Source organism: Lycorma delicatula, chromosome 7, assembly GCF_047948215.1.
Source record: "Lycorma delicatula isolate Av1 chromosome 7, ASM4794821v1, whole genome shotgun sequence".
NCBI classification, from domain to species: Eukaryota; Metazoa; Arthropoda; class Insecta; order Hemiptera; family Fulgoridae; genus Lycorma; species Lycorma delicatula.
The window spans coordinates 66,943,279-66,958,426 of NC_134461.1; positions in this window are offsets into that span (position 1 = coordinate 66,943,279).

A 15,148-nucleotide genomic window follows, 5' to 3' on the forward strand; every position below is an offset into this window, starting at 1 on the left:
AATAAAATAAAACCAGCATTTATTTTTCATCAAATAATTTTTAATTTATTAAAATTTAATCACGTTGAACTATAAATACGAAAAAATAGTTTTATCATTAATTTGATTTAAAACTTAATTTTATTATTGTAATACAGGGCGTTTCATAATGTTCTTAGGAGTTCAAAAAATTCACTACAAAAGAAGTATTTCACTTACCTAAATGAATGTTGTACGAGGTGATGCAGGGACTCAAACAGTTTTTGTTAAAATCTATAAATGTTCAATATGTGCTCCTCTGGTGACATGGCACACATCAACACGAAAGTCTAGCTCTTACCAAACTCGTTCTAACATGTCATTTTCGATAGAGTTGATTGCATTGATTATGCGATCCTTTAGCTCAGCGATATCGTGCGGCATTGGTGTGATATACACCTTATTTTTCACGTAACCCCGGAGAAAGAAATCACATGGCGTGAGGTCTGGTGATCTTGGTGGCCACAGCATAATGTGTTAGTCTTCTTCAGACACACGTCCTATCCAACGCCGCGGTAATGTTGGGTTAAGGTACTGTCGAACCTCGTTATGAAAACGGGCAGGACAACCATCTTGCTGAAAAATGAAGTCGTTGACTTGCTGAGGCATAAGCCATAATTGTAACATATCCAGGTATATCATGCAGGTTACTGTCGTTTGCATAAAAAAGAACGGTCCATACACTGCCTCATGAGAGATCGCACAAAAAACGTTTACTTTCGGGGAATCCCGAATGTGTTCCACATAAGCGTGTGGGTTTTCAATTGTCCAAACTCGCACCTTATGACGGTTTACTTTGCCGTTAATATGGAAAGTAGCTTCATCGCTGAAAATTATCTTGTTTAGAAAACCTTCATCTAACAACATCTTTTCCTGTAACTGTAAACAAAAATCGAGCCTACGTGTTTTATCTCCATCAGAAAGACGCTGGATTAATTGGAGATGGTACGGTTTGCATAGTAAACGTTTACGGAGAACTCTCCACACTGTTGTTTTCGGAATTCCAAATTCTCTGTCTGTAGCCGCAGTCGATTTTGACGGGCTGCGAATAAAACTTTCACGCACACGTTCGACATTGACTTCTGAGGTTGATGAACGACCAGTTGATTTTTGCTTGCACAAGCAACCAGTTTCACTGAATTGTTTATACCATGCACGAATGGAATTGTCACTTGGTGACTCCTTATGAAATTTCGACCGAAACTCACGTTGCACAGAAATTACTGACTTTGACAAGCGAAATTCTAACATACAAAACGACTTCTCGCTTCCCGTGGCAGCCATTTTCTCTACTGTCGACGAAGAGCGAGCAAATGGTTTACTAACTGCCTAGTATATGTGAAAAAAACTATTTGAAGTACTCTTTCGTACAGTACTTGTTTTATTTTTATGAATGAAACAGTTTTTTGTAAATGAATTTTTGAAACTCCGAAGAACATTATGAAACGCCCTGTATAATTTTCTTGACACCACACCTCTCCTTGCTATGCTGCAAGGAGAGTATGGTAATCAGTCAAAAAATTGGGTAAGAATTTTTTTGCATTTTCCAACGTTTCATGCCCCCGGGATTCCAAAAGATAAATAAATAAAAATGGGAAAAATGTCCGTACATATGTACATGTGATGGCGTGATACAGTGAAAAGCTTAATAGCTTTTCACTGTGGGAGTAAATATCTCCACGGGTGGGGTAGATAGTTTTTTTTTTGGGGTCAACTTTCTTAAAATTCTGCAAATATAACCCTACTTTATATTAAGCTCAGTACATGCGGGAATGCTTATCTTACCATTTAAAAAAAAATATTTTCTCCAAAATTCCCCCTTCTCCAAAATTCGGAAAAAATTAATCTTTTAATTTATTGCATATTTTTTAACTGAATTTTTACTTCCTTGTACGAAATAAAGAAAGTATTGTAATCGCGAAAAATTTCAGTTCTCATATTTAAACAGAAATATCAATTTTGATCATCCCTGAATCCATTTTGACTAGTTTCGGCTTGACGTCTGTATGTATGTATCTTGTATAACTCAAAACCGATAGCCGTAGAATATTAAATTTTTGATTTAGGATTGTTGTAACATCTAGTTGTGCACCTCCCCTTTTGATTGGAATCGACTTGACCGAAAAATGTCCAAAAAGGCCCAATTCTAAAAAAAAAATGGATTTTGCACTTTTTCTTAACTTCACTAATAAGACCTCATTGAGAGATTTTAAACGCTGTATCATAATTCGTACTTTTTGGTTCCAGACTTATAGACAAATAACATTTTAATTATTGAAATAGTTGGATTTTACAAGTGGAAGTAACATCGGTTCGAATCCGACTACCTTTTTTTTAATTAAAATATATTGATTTATTAATAATTGTTAAACAAATTTTACAATAAATAATAATTCAATAATAACAATAAAAAAAGGCAGAAAAATCAGATGTTATTAATGAAATAAAGTTTTATATACTTTTTATTTTTAAAAAAAATGCATATATGTAATTTAATAAGCGTACAAGGAAGTCATGTGGCGTCCACACAGATTTTTTTTAATGTCTTCCTAGGTATAGTAGTAGCGCAAGTGAACCAAAAAATAAAAATCTGATGTGGACAATACATGACTTCCTTGCACGCCTATTAAATTACATATACACATTTTTTGTTGCACTTCAATTAAACTTATTTCATTTGAATAAAAATAAAACATCATCATATGTTTAAATAAATTTGTTTAAATTTAAATTTTTTAATTTAATTTTTTGTTTTAAATTTTTTATTTATTAACATAAAATCATAATGGACTACAAATATTAAAAAATAGTTTTTAATAAATTTGATTGAAAACGTACTTTTATTATTGTTATATTACTTTATGACCCATTGTAATTGTAATATTACTTTCATGAATTACGATCCTCAAATTCTTTAATAAGGTGGACACTTACAGAATTGCTGAAATACTAGTATTTATTAACATCAAATATTTATTTATACAATTATTAATTCAACAATCATACATGAAATATTAAGATAGAGTAAAAGTCCCTTTATTACTCTTATTACTAGCTCAGTATTATTCGTATCTTCGTGAGTTGCCGATTAACAAACGTTTTATATTTCTGGTGTGTCGTATTAACACAAGTTAATAATAATTAAACTATTCCGTTTAGTGAACTCCTGTATACTGGTTACAAACGTTAATTTCAACCTAACGGTGTAAAATATTCAGTTTTTATTAGTGGATTATTTGGTGAATAATCAAAAATGATAATGAAACAATCATACAGGAAAAAGAAAGATAACATGAAGAAATATATCTCAGAAAACGACAAGCCGATGAATATGAAGGGGAAGAAAATATTAAGAACAAGGGAAGAATAAAAAATTAAGAGAAGATGATAAATATAAAGAGTGAGAAAATTTGAAAGCTAGAGAACGTGTACACAAATTAAGATCAGAAGAATTATATCAAATTAAAGAGCGATTAAATGATTGGCAACAAAAAACAAATAAACGAAATGATCAATTCCGACTTAGGAAGAAAATTGTTGAACACTATCAGAGGAGTAATGAACTAAAAGATAAGAATTTTTGAAATTAATTAATGATCGAGCATGTATGTCTTAGTGCATATGTTGTTCTTGTAAGGGTCTATTTTTCTGTATCTCTGCAATTAACTTTAAATATAGGTAAAATTAAATAGAAATTCCCGAATAATTAACTAAACAGAAATAAAATTAGAAAATCCAAAAATAATACGATTCTAAATTATAATTTTCGATTAATATTAAATAATCAGATGTTTCACCAAATCTATTAGGTATATACATATGTAATGCCATATTAAATTTACATATTTTTAAAAGTACATAAAATTTTATTTCACTAATAACTTCTGAATTTTTTTTCATATTTTGTTTTTATTGTTACCATTGAATTATTATTTACTGAAAACTTTTTTTAACAATGACGGGTTAATATTAAATCAATGTATTTAAATTAAAAAAAGGAAAAGTTAAAAAAATAAAGGAGAAGAATTCTGATCTGAATCGATGTTTCTTCATGAAATAAAATGTTTAATTTATTTGCAATCAAAAAGTAAGATGCACAACTAGATGTTACAACAGTGCTAAATCCAAAATTTCAACATCCTACGGCTAATCGTTTTTGAGTTATGCGAGATACATGCACACATACATACAATCGTCACGCCTAAACTAATCAAAATGGATTCAGGAATGGTCAAAATGATACTTCCGTTGAAATATAAAAACTGAAATGTTTTGCGATCACAATACTTCCTTTAATTCGTACAAGGAAGTAAAAATAAATACTTTGGGGAAAACTGGGGTGGCAGGGCCGATAAAAATTACTCAAAACCGATATTACGAAATAAAATTTGTTATTCATTTTTTTTTTTTTTTTATAAACTTATACATGTGTATTCTATTCATATGCTCTACTAGCGAAAATAGTAGTCGTACTTCATTTTGGAATTTCCTATTTCTTCCTATTTATAATTTTAAGTGAGGTAGCTGGTTATTGATCGATCCTTCGGTCCAAAACAGATTTATACCTGAAATTAATTATCTTTAGGTTGAAAGAACAGGAATAGATCCAATATGGGCATCAATGGGATTTCCATTGTAATCACTAAGACAAAACTAGAAAATCAAACCTATTTATTCTTGAAAATTATAATTAGTGCTCAATTTTAATTTAATATTTCTATAATATTTATCGAAAAAATAATTCTCCAACAAGTAATCAATTATTTCAGAAACAGGTTCAACGTAATTAAACTTCTACATAAAAAAATCAAATTTTAATCAATAGCTATATACTCGAAAGAATTCTTGGAGTTTCGAGTTATTATTAATTAAATATTATCAAATTTATAGTTTTTCCATGCTAATTAATCCTGTTTGTAGTTACATACTTCTCTCTTGGGATATTTAAGCTTAATTTTTTTTTTAAAACCATCTACTTATGGATTATCTATATATTAAAGTCAGGGATCATTTATGCAGCATTATGTTTCTTAAAACCAACCATTTCTATGTTCATAATATAGTAAAAATACATCCACATTTACTACACGAAGTACTGTGTAACTTTGTGAGTGACTTTGCCCGGTTACTTTGCTGTAAAAAAATACGAATCGATCAATTTTTTTCTCCGTAAAACGTATAAAACATCACTTGCGTATTCTTTTATTTTTAATGACGTGAAAAAAAAAATGACAACAAAGTTGTTATACTTTCCTGGCATTGATTTTATTTATTTTTATATAGTGAAAAAAATACATCAAAAAACTTTTAAAAGATTCAAAAAAATCAATATTTTTTTACTTTTTTCTGTTCCCTCACCACTAAAGTCACTTCCCAAACAAATTAAGTTATTTGAGATTTATTTTTTTGTGGGGAGGGGTGAATTAAGATGAAATTTTATTGTAATATTATTAAAAGTTTAAATAAACTAAAAGTTTTAAAAAATTCAAAAATGTATGTTTTTAATCTGTTCGGCTCACTTACCTCCAAAGTATTTTTTTTTTTGTCACTTGAACTATTACTATGCCTAGGAAGACAAAAAAAATTGGTTAAAAAATATGAAATAAATAAAAAAATAATTTTTTTTTATTTCCGTGGATGGGGGAATTTTGATTTTGAACAATTATTTTTTTTTTTTTTTAAGTGATAGAATAAACGTTTACGCATGTACTAAATAATATAAAGTGGGGTTATGTTTGAAAAAGTAGAGAAAATTTACCGCAAATAAACTATCTACCTCACCTCGTGTAGATATTGACCGCAAACCTTTACCAACAAATTACCCATATACACGAGTCTCAGTTCAAAATTTCATCAAAATCGGTTCGGTTTATCCAGTGAAAATTTATTATGCTTCAAACACACGCCAACACACGTAAGTATGTACGAACATTACGCCTTAGTGTTAAAAATTTTCTTGCAGTCCCTGAGATAGGAAACGTCGATAAATGCAAAAAAAAAACTTTATTTCATTTTTTGATTGATTACCATAGCTGTGAAAAAAATACTGTCTGATTAAATGCATTTTTAATCATGTTTTTATTGCTGAATTTGTTGCACTGACGATTAAAACGACATACCAAATTTATATCAAAATGCTCTTCAGATCATGGCATACGGTCTTTCGCAAAAAAATATTGTTATGGGTACTTTAAAAATCGTGGTGGAAGGTAGATGAAGAACCTGTTAAAACATCTAATTTTTATTGTTGTAAATTATTTTTTTATTGCTGTCTAAATCTTCCGAAAATTTCCGGAAATTGTTTTTTTTTCTATTTTCACGCCAGTAAAAAAAACCAAAAAAAAAACGGAAAACGGGCCTTATGTATTGCTTTATACGTTATATGAGAAATTACTGACGTACCTAATGCTTTAATAAAGCTATATAATAATTTAGTAACAGCAACAAGGCAGATTTACGTGCCAAGTTGTGTGGAGCTTAGTACAGCCGATCTGTGCATTGCGGCTCTTCATGGATAATCTAATTAATAAAAAAATATTATTTGAATGCCTAAATTTTTGTTGAATGACTTACTTTCCTGTTTCTCTGTTTCTTCACATATGATGAGTCATATCCTTTTATTGCTTATTTTTTTCTTTTAGATCTTATTTTAAATTTTTCTATTAAATCGGAAAGATTTTACAAAAATTCCTTTTTTCTTTTGGTGAACTGGATAAGCTGTGGGATACGATTAATATAAAATCCAAAAAAGGTAAAACGATTGTTTTCTATTACAATAAACTTTATTTGTAAGACAAAAAAATAAATAAATCAAATGAGACGCCTATCAAACGAGTAAGATGTTAAATTTGAAATTTCTGACGTCATGATGAGTTATGACGTCATATACACATGACTCTCATACAAAGGAGATATGTGATTTGCACTTAAATTACATATAAAAAGTAAATAATAAACGATAATAATCACAATATTTCTTTAAAATAATAGATAACAATGAAATCATTACTATAATAAACATTTTAAATTGTGAGATTTAATGATAATAATGTTTAATAAATATTTATGAACAACTTGCAACAATTGCTACAAAATATTTTAAAGTTATTGTTTTTCGAAAAAAAAAAAAAAATAGTAAGCTTTATTTGCATTTCTATAAATTCCGAAGGAAAGAGATAACAATTAATATTTATAATACTTCCTCTGAAAAGGATTTTTGTGGTTTCATATTTGATATTGTTTAATAAGTTATCTTACAGAATTTTCATTTTAATATAACAGATATCTGTGTTATTATTTACCGAATCAAATTTTTGGAGCTCACCATTTCATAAAATACACAAACAGCAGAGTTTGTGTGCAATGTAGCACGCGCACGTACACTCGCAGACATATTTAATTTTGTGGTACAGTTCTAACTTTCATACCACAAAATTTATTTTTTTTTAAATACCATCTTAATTAATTTTTTTGCCGATTACCAGTTTTCTTCTGAGCACGAGAATTTACCTACAACCCAGATGGGTATTCATGTTCAAAAACTAATAAAATAAACTGATTCTTGCCTCAAAAAATTCCTTGATAAAATACATTTCTGTGAAATTAATTACAAAACATGTGATTCCATTAGAAAGGGTCAGGAATTCCAATTTAAAAATAAAAAAATAAATAAAATACCCACATTTCGTTTTATTAAAATTAGCTTAGTTTTATTATCCCTTAATACTAATTAAAATTCAACCTGTGTGAATAAATTATAAAAAATATATCATTTTACTTCAACGGGGTAAAAATCTTTTTTCGAAAATAAAAGTTTTAATTTTTATTTTAAATAAATTTAAAAAAATACATTTTACTCTGCTTTTGTTTATTGTAATGTTTTCCAAGGCAAAAGAAAAATAAATAAATAAACTAAAATATAAAAATAAAATTAAGAATGCTCTTGACTGAAATTTTCACATATATTTTCACTAAAAATTATACAAATTTTTATTATGTTACATTTAACTTCACAGAAATCTTTAGTTGTACACATGCTTGTCCAGAAATATATAATTAACATTTATGCTAGAATGAGGAGGGATGCTCCACATTAATATTAAAATCTATAATTTTATATAAAATATATTTCTTTCAACAAACAAATATATCTTGTATAAAATTCTAAATACTATTCATTAATGAATTTAATGAAATAAAAAGTGTATAATAATAAAAACGTAATCCAAAAGTAAATCCAGAGATTAAGACCGTGGGTAGAAAAAGTGACGGACTCTGAACTGTGTAAACGAAAATATTATAGGGAGTGATGAAAAAGATTAGGAATTGTAATGTGTGAAACAAGTAAGATTGGATTACAAAAAGGATAATTTGACTGTAGACTATTTAGTCTCTTTTGTCGATTTGGGTATACTGGCCAAAAGATACAAAAATTAAAGTGAAAACCATTACAAGAAGTAGCCAAAAAAACAGAATGTTCTTTGATAAGCATAGTTCATTATGAACTGTAAAAATTCAGGAAACCGACTTGAAATAAAGTTCGGAAATCGAAAAGGTTAAATTTATTACAAGAAAACATTGTGTCGGAGTCTTCTTTGATCTTCAGAAGGCTTTCGATATGACCTGGCGACATGGAGTAATGCTCCAGATACATGAATGGGACATTCGTGGCAATCTGCCAGTATTGCTCAGCAAGTATATGAATGACCGTACTTTCCAAGTACGTGTCAACAACGAATACTCATCTATAAAAATCTTGGAAAATGGCATACCACAAGGTTCGCCGTTGAGCGGTACCTTGTTTACCATAGCCATTAATAAATTGATATTAGCCATTCCAGTAGAAATCAGCAAAAGCGTCTATTTTGATGATTTGGCAATTGTATATGCCAGCAACAAGACCGCTATGGTGAAGTACAAATTGCAACGGGCGATCAACGCTCTAAATAAACTTGCGAGGAATAATGGATTCCAATTTTCACCAGAAAAAACGTGGTGTACACTTCTGTAGGAAGAGAATTCCTCATCAAAGTCCTATGTTGAGAATTGGCAATGATCCAATACAATATAAAGACAACGTGAGATTTTTAGGACTAGTATTGGATAAATCCCTTACGTGGGGACTACACATACAGGACTTGAGTGTTAGATGCAAAAAAGCCCTAAACATTATTAAATGTTTATCGAACATTAATTGGGGCTCAGATAAAGAGATATTATTGAGATAGTATAAGGCATTGGTTCAATCAAAACTAGACTACGGATGTATTGTATATTCATCCGCTAGAAAGTCGCATTTAAGAAAGTTAGACGTTATTCCCAATAGCGGAATAAGATATGCAACAGGCGCTTTCCGCACAAGTCCGGCGACTAGTCTAATGTCTGAAGCCGGAATACTGCCACTACATTATAGAAGAGAGATCCTTTTGCTAAGATACGCAGCAAATATATGGGCTTTACTTCCCCATATAAATAACAAACTTCTTAATAATCATCCTATGGCTGCATTATACGAACATCGTGCCACCTATTCCAGACCAGCCGGAATTAGGTACCACGAATTAAGAAGAAAATACAAAATTGCTATTCCGGAGACTCTAGCAATTTCCACAAGAGAAATACCGCCATGGCTCTTGCCAGCGGTAAATACAAGGTTGGATCTCTCTCAAGGAGAAATAAAAAAGAAACCAGCAGTGATCATTTTGGCAACCGTCAGTAGTTATGAAGAATATATTAGAATTTATACTGACGGTTCTAAAACCGAACATGGTGTTGGATGCTGCATATATGTAAATGGAGAAGCCAATTCTTGGAAACTGCCAGATATGGCCAGTGTTTATACGGCAGAACGTACTGCCATTCAGCAAGCTCTTCGCTACACAGAACACTATTGCGAAGAGAGAGTGCTAATATGTTCCGATTTTCTAAGTGCACTAAGTGCAACTTCACTAAGTGCAATTCGGAACAAAAACATTAAGGATGTCCTAATTTCAAACATCCTGTCCATTTTGTATGTTCTAAACCAACGAGGACAGCGATGCGTATTTGTATGGACTCCAGGGCATGCTGATATTACATATAATGAAAGCGCAGACGAAGCTGCCAAAAAGGCAACAGTCTGCGATGATTTGGATGCATTTCCTGTAAGAGTGGCAGATGTTAAAAACTGTCTAACGAATATAGTAAGAAGTAAATGGAATACTGATTGGAGGAGTTTAAATACAAAATTAAACTCGGTGAAAACTTCTCCATATAAATGGAAAAGCGACTTTAATTGACTCGCCGAGAACAAGTAGCTATGACCAGACTTAGAATCGGTCACACGCGATTGACAAATTCATATTTGTTAACCGGCAAAGAGAGACTAATGTGCGGTGTTTGCAATAAAACACTTACAATTAAGCATCTAATAGAAGAGTGTACAATATATGAGGACCTCAGAAAGAGGTTCCGTCTAAGAAGTGACATTACTGCTGATCTGGATAATGGAAATGAAGAAAAGATAGTTGCATTTTTACACGCCAGTGGACTTCTTTCGAAATCCACTGGCGTGGACACAGACTTTACAGACTTCTAGCGAAGTCTGTAAAAGTTGAAAAATTTGTAAAGCTCTGTTAAAGAATCTCTAAGTGGAATTCTTTATGTATATGGGAGTCTCGAAGCGTGGCACGTGTAGTGATGGGAGGTAGCCCTCTTGCCTAGGCCATCCTGGCTTGTCTGCATTCAAGAGCAGTGAGTTGGGGTGTGTCCAATGATAGCATGGGAAACCCTCAAGGGTAAACTGAGGGCGCGAGGCTATGGGTAAGCGCAATGGATGCCTGTAGCCTATTTATAAGGAGCCAACTGCCACGGCATTCTGGCCCGACTAATATACTGCTTCACGGCGGTTCTTGTCGCCCCGAGGGTGCTTAAACAAACTATAAACGAGACAGGTAGAAGAAAGAAATGGTATTGATAAGTTGTATTTTTAATTTCATGGTCTTTTTGAGAATCTTATTTCAAATTTTAATATCTGTAAGTGTTGTGTTTGTGTCTTAATGTTCTGTGTAGTTTGTGCTTTTAAATAAAATGTAAGGGCCCTTTACACCCTTACATATGACGATCCTGATGGTAATACTAATTTCTTTTAAAGAATGTGACGAGGGCTAATGACCCTAGTAGTCGATGACCGTAAAAATTCAGAAAAAAAAATTCGATTATTTTCACGAAAATGGATAACAAAGGTTAAACAAGACTTAGGACAAATTTAAATAAAAATCGAAGAAATATTGGATAGGGAAAGTTAAAAAAAAGTACCGTTTTGTAGGACGACTCTGATCCTCGAATTCCGAAAGAAAATGAACAACATAAGATGGAGTGGAGAAATATTTCTCGTTGTCCACAGTTGGACAAATCAAAAGAATATTTTTTATTTTTTTTATTTTTTTTTTTTGGTACCGCGAAAGTGAATATAGAGTTTGTTTACAAGAACACTACGAGATCCTAATGACATTTTTATTTTTTGTAAACAGAATTAACTGAAGAGGTGGACAGTGGAATGATGATTTCCAAAAAAAAAGAGTAACAGAGAAACAAACTGAAAAACGAATAGAATTTCTTATGTACAACATACAACAAACAGAAACAACATTTTAAAACGAAATATATTTTAATATTGTAATGAGACACAAAGAAAGGGTTGTAAAAACTAAATAAGAAATAATATGAAAAATAATATAAAATGAAATGCAATATAGGAAAATATAACACACGCGCGCGCGCATACACAAACACGCGCACGAAAGAATTCACTTTAATAATTCACTAGAAACGATTCTTGTGAAATTCTAAGATCCAAATCTCAAATTTTATTTGGCTTTAACTCTGGAACTAATGAAAAGAAGTACCACTTGTATCGTTGAAAATCTTTCAATGAGGGCTTATTACTGTAGTTAAGAAAACGTCCAAAATCCAAATTTATTTAGAGATCTGACTGTATACACATTTTTGGCTCAATCGATTGCAATCAAAAGGGGAGGTGCACAACTATATGTTACAACAGTCCTATATATAAAATTTCAACATTTTACGGCTAATCGTTTTTGAGTCATGCAAGATAAATACTTCACGCCGAAACTAGTCAAAATGGATTCAGTGATGGTCAAAATGGATATTTCCGTTGAAATCTGGAAACCGAAATTTTTTGCGATTACAATAATATACTTCCTCTACTTCGTACAAGGAGGAAAGAAACAGTTATAGCTGGTTGCCTGACCGTCATATGGGTAAAAAAAAATATTTTGAAAGGTCCTAAGCGCGTTACCTGACAAACTCCACGAGGTGACCAAACTTCGTTTCTCATTTTTTGCTTATTTATTTATTTATTATTTTATATGTATAATTATTTCTGTTTGTTTTTTACTTCCTTGTACGAATTGAAGGAAGTATTATAATCGCGAAAAATTTTGGTTTTCAGATTTCAATGGAAATATCCATTTAGTCCATTCCATTTTTGTCGTACATACGTATGTATGTATCTCAAATAACTCAAAAACGATTAGCCGTATAATGTTGAAATTTTGAATTTAAGACGTCGTAACATCTACTTGTACACCTCCTCTTTTTATTGCAATTGACTTGACCAAAAAGGCCGAAAATTCAAAAATTTGGTTTTTGGACTTTTTCTTTTTCTGCAGTAATAAGCCATCATTGGGAGCTTTTCAACGACATATCATAAATGGTAATTCTTTTCATTGACTCCAGATTTATAGCTAGATAAAATTTTAATTAACAAAATGTTTGATCTTACAAGGAGAAGGCCTATCGGTTCGAGTACGACTTCATTTCCGACTTGTTTTTAACTTTTTTTTAATTTATATATACTGATTTATTAACAATTATTAGCCTCTGATTGTAAAAAAAGATTTACAATAAATAAATGTATAACAATAAAAATAAAAAAGTAAAAAAATTAGACGTTATTAATGAAATAAAATTTTATGTGCTTTTAAAAATGTGTATATGTAATTTAACAGGCATACAAGGAAGTCATGTGGGATCCACATCAGTTTTTTTTTTAGAAGTTTGTGAATAACATAACTTAAAAAATGGACTTGTACAAAATATTTACAGATTGTTCCCACTGGAGACTCTGGTGCAAGCCACAAATTGTTGCCCTACGAACAGCATTACTCTTCAAATGAACACCACTCACTTGAAAGTTTTTCTTTTTCTGTTAGGCCTCCGAAACCAATGTAAGGTATTATATCACAGGATGAATGAGGACGATATGCACGAATGTAAATGAAGTATAGTTTTATACAGTCTCAGGTTGACCATTCCTGAGATGTGTGGTTAACTGAAACCCAACCACCAAAGAACACCGGTACCCACGATCTACAATTTAAATTATTAAAATAATTGCCTTTACTAGGATTTGAACTTTAGAACCCTCGACTTCGAAATCAGCTGATGTTCAATGGAAGTTCACCACTAGATCAATCCGGTGGGTAAAGAATGGAAGGTCTGTCCTTGTGACTTATTTATCGTCATCGAAAAACCAATTTTAAGTGAAGGCGCTTGAAAGTGAAGGCATGTCTAAAGGAATACACGCCGTCAAAAGAGAAATCGAAAAGGACGAACAAAGTTTTTTGTAGAATATTTATTTTTAAATATCGCAAATTGTCTCCGAGATTGACTAACGGTTTATATAATAATAATGTCGAATATCGGCAAGGAACACAATTCGGTTATTACCGCAATCCATTAAAACGACCTCCACCTTGAAACGGTGAAATATTTCTTAACGGCAATTGTCCTATGTTCTTTTCAAATATAAAAAAAAAACTATGTTCCTGGAAAATTTCAGCTCAATCGGTAGAGTAATTTTTGTGTGAAAGAGTAACAGGCTCACGGTGTACACTAGATTTTTATATATAATATAATAGATAAAATTAACAGTTTACAAATAATATAACCACCTTCAAATTAAAAAATCATTACATCATTATATGACTTACTGATAATTCTGTATTTATTTTATAAAACAATTTACTAAGTCTTATCAGTTATTATATTTCGGTGTATCTCAGTCTATGACCTACGTTGTCATGGTAAACTGATGATTTATTATAATCATTGAATTACGACTTAATTAATTATACTAATATTTAATAATTGTAGATGTATTTATTTGATGATAAGCAACTGGGAATGAAACAAAGAAACTTTCGATGATTTGTTTGACTTTGGGAGGGGAAAGAAGATCCTATTTTTTTAAACGTTTCAAATTGTATATTTATTCTTTCTTTTATCAGTAAGAATTAAGCGTTAATTACAAATCAAATGAGAGATTTATTTTCAGATTATTTAAACAAAATATATTAACCAGCAATAAATGATATATTTTAATAAATAATTATAATGATATTAATAATAACGATAATAATAATAATAATAATACTCTGATTGTTATTATAAGTTTAAATATTCATTAAGTAGTTACACACTTAAGTAGAAAAACAAAATCAGGAAAGAGTAGCTGAAACACTTAATTTTACTTTATAGAAATAAAATCCGTGTAATTTTAAATAAAAATAACCTTGATACACTTGGAAGACAATGTGTTGTAAACAAGTGGACATCTGTTTAGATTAGATATACATAGGCCAACATTTTAAATCTTGATGATATATGTCGTGGTTGTATTCAAGGTCTTAGTAAGTTACCAATCTGGTTGTGTAACAATAATAGGAAAATTTATAATTACTTTATAAATTGTGAGACATATTGTGATGTATATGTATATATACATAAATAAACGTAGATTTGCACTCAAGAATACATTTTACTTAGGTTTTAGTTTTAAAACACCCTAATAATAATAAAACAATATGTATGGATGAACCAAACAGGTGTAAAAACATCTGTGAGGAATATTCTCAATTATAGTAATATTATTATTTCTATTTTTAAAGCCGTAGCCAACAGCATGTTATAACAAATAAATGAACTTATATCTATTTCAAATAAAGATTCTAGTGATTTCTATTTAAAGATAAATTAATAAATTCCAACTTTTAATTTCGTTTCATTTATTCTTATTCATTGTAACTTTATTTAAAATCTAAAATAAACTACATTAATTGATTAT